Source organism: Ictalurus furcatus, unplaced genomic scaffold (assembly GCF_023375685.1).
Source record: "Ictalurus furcatus strain D&B unplaced genomic scaffold, Billie_1.0 scf2, whole genome shotgun sequence".
Taxonomy (NCBI): domain Eukaryota; kingdom Metazoa; phylum Chordata; class Actinopteri; order Siluriformes; family Ictaluridae; genus Ictalurus; species Ictalurus furcatus.
Genome location: NW_026521051.1, coordinates 1,574,560 through 1,581,172, shown reverse-complemented (window position 1 = coordinate 1,581,172; position 6,613 = coordinate 1,574,560). Strand labels below are relative to the sequence as shown.

The 6,613-nt window shown below is 41.3% G+C and overlaps 1 pseudogene; it reads left to right on the top strand.

The window, feature by feature from the left end:
• Positions 1 to 1,657: 1,657 nt before the first annotated feature.
• On the top strand, positions 1,658 to 2,947 carry LOC128604714 (general transcription factor II-I repeat domain-containing protein 2-like; annotated as a pseudogene).
• The last annotated feature ends 3,666 nt before the right edge of the window (positions 2,948 to 6,613 follow it).

Sequence of the window (6,613 nt, the reverse complement as noted above, 5' to 3'; positions counted from 1 at the left end):
GGAAATAAGAGTGGTGGCATGTTGAAGTGTTACACAACAGCTAACAGTGTTTGGGATACGCCCAGCTCTGAAGAACATTGATGCTAATGAGCTGTTACTGTTGAGCAAGACCCGCCTCAAGACCCACACATTCCTACACATTCTAGAGAGCATTTAATTGGACGAACACAAGTCTAGTGCATGTTGAAGCATTAAAATTGTATCATTTTTCCCCAGTAGTGACTTTTTAAATTATTTTTTTTAACTATGGTATTGGAGGCCATAACAGATACAAAAACATCTCGAAACACCAGTTTTGATTTCAGGAGCAGCAATTTAAAGACTTTACCAGAACAATCCAGAAAATATATGAAAGATTAAAATATAAAGATTTGATAGCCAAAATCAAAAAAGAATACAAACAAGTATACAATTAAATTCATTTGACCTGAAATATGAACAGAACTTCCATCCAAGCCCTAAAACTAGATAAAGAGAACCCAATTAAACAAATGCATTATAGTTTTCACATTTATTCACTGAGCACAATTACCCAACATTAAACACCTTTGCTGAAAAAAGTATGTCAACTTTTGATTTCAGTAACCGGTGTGAGACCTTCGAGCAGCAATAACTTGAAGCAAACATTTCCGATGACTCAATCAATCCTGCACAATGGGTTTGAGGAATTTTGGCTCACTCCTCCTGCTTCAACTCAATGATGCTGGCAGGCTTCTTTGCATGAACTGCTCTTTTTAGGTCCTTCCACAACATTTCTATTGGGTTAAGGTCTGACTTGGCCATTCCAAAATGTTCAATTTCTTCGGCTTTAACCATTTCTCTGTAGATGTACTTGTGTGCTTAAGGTCGTTGTCTCTGCTGCAAGGCCCACTTACAGTTAAGCTTGAGTTCACAGACAGATACCCTGAGATTCTCCTGGTACAATCTAGGATTCATAGGTCCATCAATAATGGCAAGCTGGTTCGGACCCAAAGCAGCCCCAAACCATAATGCTGCCACCCCCATGCTTCACGGTTGGGATGAAGTTCTTATGTTGGGATGCTATTTTCAGTTTGCATCAAACAATGATTTTCAATTAAAGTAAGAAGTTCTATTCTGGACTCCTCTGTCCACAGAGCATTCTTCCAATAGGCTCCTGGCATTTCCACATGGATTTGAGCAAACTTCAGACAGGCAGCAGTGTTCTTTTATGGAAAGTAGTGGCCTGTAGGTTCTCAGATGTTACCCTGGGGTTCTTTATGACTTACTGTGATATTATTCACCACACCCTTGGAGTGGTCTTTTTGCTGGACGCCCACTCCTTGGGAGAGTAACAGTGGTGCTGAATTTCCTCCATCTGTATGCCAACTACGCTAGCAAGCAGTCAACGCAAGAACGGGCGGCTACGGCTCAGAGGTTGACGGCTAATTTACAGACTCAACAAAAAAATTTTCAGCGACAAACTGCGATTCAAGAGTCAAGTACCAAGGCAAGTTTTTTGCTGGCATTCAAATTAGCAAAGGCTAGCAAGCCTTTCTCCGAAGGCGAGTTTTTGAAAGAATGCATGGTAGAGACAGCAGGTCTCCTGTGTCCAGAGAGCAAAGGCAATTTTGAAAAAATCAGTTCATCACGCAGGACTGTGACTCGCCGTGTGGAACTAATTGACGAAGATATCGCCAGCGAATTAAACAAAAAGGCGGAGTCCTTTAAGTTATATTCACTAGCACTGGATGAAAGTAACGACATAAAAGACACTGCTCAGCTCCTAATTTTATCCGAGGGATTAACGACAGTTTTGAGATAACGGAGGAGTTTTTGACCATGGAGTCCCTGAAAGGAAAAACGCGGGGAGAGGACTTGTATAACCAGGTGTCTGCTGTCATCGAGAGAATGAAGATACCTTGGAGTAAACTTGCCAATGTCACCACGGATGGATCGCCAAATTTAACTGGAAAAAACACTGGGCTGTTGAAAAGAATCCAGGACAAAGTGAAGGAGGAAAACCCTGAGCAGGATGTTATTTTCCTTCACTGCATCATTCATCAGGAATCTCTGTGTAAGTCTATATTGCAGCTTAATCATGTCGTGAATCCGGTCGTAAAACTTGTTAACTTTATACGAGCAAGGGGACTTCAGCATCGTCAGTTTCTTACGTTCCTGGAGGAAACTGATGCGGATCACCAGGACTCCTCTACCACTCTCGGGTCCGCTGGTTAAGTTTGGGCAAAGTGTTTCAACGAGTGTGGGAGCTCAAAGAGGAAATTATCGCATTTTTGGAGTTAATGGGGAAATCCGACGAATTTCGTGAGTTAAGCGACAACAACTGGCTTTGTGACTTTGCGTTTGCTGTGGACATATTTTCACACACGAATGAGCTGAACGTCAAGCTACAGGGGAAAGATCAGTTTGTGCACGACATGTACACAAATGTTAGAGCCTTCAAATCCAAGCTGACTTTATTCTCCAGTCAAATTTCAAACAAATCTCTCTCTCATTCCCCACACTGGCCATGCAGAACGAGGCGTCCCAAAACGTGAAGAAATACAGATCACTGGGCGACCTGCACAGAGAATTCTGCCGTCGGTTCAGCTGGTGTCCTGTCCCCTGTCACAAGACCCTGAAACAGCACCACAGGAGCTGCAATTGGAACTGATCGATCTTCAGTCTGACTCCGTCTTAAAGGAGAAGTTCAACTCTCTTAAACTGAATGACTTTTATGCTTCACTTAATGAAGAGACATTTCCAAACCTCCAGAGGACGGCACAGAAGATGCTGACATGGTTTGGCTCGACCTACGTATGTGAGCAGACATTCAGCGTCATGAACATCAACAAAGCCCCTCACAGATCCAGGTTAACTGACCAACACCTCGGATCTCTCCTGAGAATTGCCACAACAAAACTAACTACAGAGTTTGATGCACTGGCAAAAAAGGGAGATCAACAACACTGTTCCCACTGAAACTGGACGCGAGTTTCTCTACTGTGTTCTCAAATTAATGCATTTGGAAAACAATTGGTACAATGAGCCTTGCATATTCATGCTTTGCTACCTGTTAAAGGCCAAATCCTTTCATGTAATGGCTTTTACATGTCATTTATATTAGTTCACACAAACACTCCATCCGTCTGTTCCTGGCCCGGCCCCTCTGTCAAATTTTAGAACCCATCGTGGCCTGCGAGTGTCGTGAATAAAATCAACCTTTTAGCCTAGGTCAAAAACTTCAGAGACAGAGAGTTTAGTAGATGTCAAAAAGTAAATAAACTTTATTGAAAATCAATAAAGTGTGACAGTCTGCAGAGTGTCTGAATTATGCATACACAAACATGTCTTTATATACCTATCTCCACAGCATAGTCTCTGTAGGTGGGGTTTTGCTTTTCCTCGTTGAAATAGACCAATCTTCTTTTGCCACAATTAAATATTCATGTCTATGCGTTATCTTAAATTTGTGGAACATGCGCAGTTAGTTGTTTTTCTTGAAAAGGTTTCATGAGGACAAGGTTTCTTTTTACAAAAAAGGTTTCACACAGGGTTGTGTGTCTTGACCTTGACTCCCTTCTTAGGCCTCAATGAGCATCTGTCTGTCTCTATCAGTTGTCCCCGCTGATATCTACCTCCTTTCCCGAGGCCCTCTCCTAACTCCCTAATTTGTATCTGCCTCAAAGTTATTTACTCACGCATGCGGATATCTACTGCCAATTTTTATTGCTGTGGAGACAGGAGACAGCTAATACAGAAGAACAATTGTTGTGCACCGAAACACAGAGTTCATTCAACTCAAATCCACTCAGAATAGAACCTGATCAAACATTGTTCTATGGATTTAGATTATGCTTCTAACTGTTGATTATACATATAGATGATGTTTTTTTTTTAACCAATATTGATTATACGATAATGCTCGAGTAATAATTCTAAATGTTGGTTACATATTGAATTCACTTCATTAATATATCCAAATGTCAGTTACACATATTATTTGCACTTTATAGATATTTTCCATACACTCAAGTGGCAGCTTTTTGTCTTGTGGTGTGAGGAACTTCAGCTAGACCCAGTGAAATGCACAATAGCTACAGTCCTGGAGTTCTTACAATAACGTTTCTCAGCGGGGTGGGCTCCTTCTACAATCAGGGTTTATGTGGCCACCATTTTGGCCAGTCATGCCCCTGTTGATGGAGCCTCTGTGGGGCAACATCTTCTAACTTCGAGGTTCATGCGTTGTGTCAGGCGGCTGAGGCCGATCTGCAGGCCGCGCATACCTTCCTGGGACCTTTCTGTGGTCCTGGAAGGTCTGTCAGGTGCCCCATTTGAGCTCTTAGAGTGGATCTACTGTCTCAAGCCGGAGGGCTGATTTATTACTCTTGGCCAGAACTATGGAAACTGTGGGTCTGGCCCCTGAGGGGCCCCAGCTCATAGATTCTATTCTCACAACTGAGACCATGTTAAATGCTAGAGCACCATCCACAAGGAAATTGTATGCACTCAAGTGGCAGCTTTTTGTCTGGAAGTCTAGACTGATAAAAAATGCTTTGTTTTGACAACAGAAACCCTTATAGAATTTGGTAATGGTTTTAATGGGAATTGCATTGGTTTTAATGGAATCTATAATGGTCCCTTAGGACCTCTAATGGTAATTTGTTGCCGTTTATTGGTGGCATGTTATGTCTAGGGGGTACCATTAAGGACCAATAGAACACCTTTGAAATTTGGTAATGGTTTTTAAGGTTTGTAATGGTATTTGTAGTGGAATCCATTAGAATTTCTGTGATGGTTTTCAGCAGAGATGTGTCACTATTTCCGCTGATTAAAACACCTACAGCTGAGGAACTTCATTAGGCTAGACCAATAAAAATGTTTTGTTTTAACTAATATGGGAAGATTAAAAAAAGAGGGGTATATGTGGGAAAAGAAATGACAAGCGAGGTTACACGGGTTAGAAGCTATCTAGCTAGTGGCTTCAAGCAGTCGTCTATTTGCACGTACAGCATGACAAATAATTAACTGCACTTGAAGCTTTCGTAAAAATTTAAAATAACACCCCAGACTGTATACGGTACCATAACGAAGACCAACTGTATGTTGATACGTGAAATTCTGGAGGGACGTCAGACGGCGTGGCGCGGTGACGTAATGACGTGCCGTTAATCCATCGATGTTCTATAACATGTAAAACGGGAACATGAGAGGAGTATTCTAAAAGTGACTCATGTAAACACCTTAATCACAATGTTATCTTATTCAGAATAAGGTCAATAATTAGATTACTGCTGTCCATGTAAACGTAGTGCATGTGTACTGAAGTGCTAACAGTGAAATCTGACTACCAAAACCCCACTATGCAATGAGCCTTCATTAAAAGCACTCACAAAATAAAAACACTACTCACCATCTACATGTGAACTCCCATCCTCACAGAATGACTCACAGATGTCTGAACCTCCATCTGAAAAACAAAAAGTGGCACCTTATCCACTGCAGTGTAAGAAAGACATACTGAAAACATGTGACTGTATCTGTAAGAAGGGCTACAATGATAACATGAGGTGATGATGCACTGATGTCATTATCTCAGTTGATTCGAGCCTCATACCACCAACGAGTAGCCCAACAAACCCAGCAATAAAATAATTAGGGAGTAACAAATATCAGCTGTTTTGGGGTTTGTGCATGTATAGAGTTAGCACGGGATTTATGTATAACAATGTGACATGTTGTAGTGGTGAGTTTATTCGAGCATCACATTCTCTTCTCTCCTCTCTTTTCCCCTCCAGGCTAAAGATGGTGGCTATGAGAGCGAAATTTTCCATCCCAATGCGGAACTGAATTTCCTGGAGATTCCCAACATCCATGTGATGCGGGAGTCTCTGCGCAAGCTGAAGGAGGTGGTCTACCCCACCATAGAAGAACTTCACTGGCACTCTGCCGCCTTATAGAATCTGTTTTGCTTCTGTATGGGGTAATAAAGTGTAAAATACAGATCATTCACCATAATTTTATATAAAAATCAGTTACAAAACACATAAAAGTCACAACATCCACTCAGCGTGCACTTAAATAGGAACACCTGCTCATTTATACAGTTATCAACTAATCATGTGGCAGCAGCACAATGCATAAAATCATGAAAATACAGGTCAAGAGTTTCAGTTAAAGTTCACATCAAACATCAGAATGGGGAAGGAATGTGATCTCAGTGACTTTAAGCATAGTTGTTGGAGCCAGATGGGCTGGTTCAAGTATTTCAGAAACTGCTGGGAATTTCACACAGTAGTCTCTAGAATTTTACACAGAATGGTGTCAGGAAAAACCCATAAAAACACTGAGTGAGAGACAGTTCTGTGGGTGGAAACATCTTGTTGATAAGAGAGATCAGAGGAAAGTGACCAGATTGGTCAGAGCTGCCAGGAAGGATATACTGTAGTAACTCATATAATCACTCTTTATAACCGTGGTTAGCAGAAAAGCATCTCAGCATGCACAACACATCAAACCAAACCACAGAGATCACATTTCCCCCCATTCTGATGTTTGATGTGAGCATTGTATGCATTGTGCTGCTGTCACATGATTGGCTGATTGGATAACTGCATAACTAAGCATTGATATACTTATTACTCAGTAATTGTTT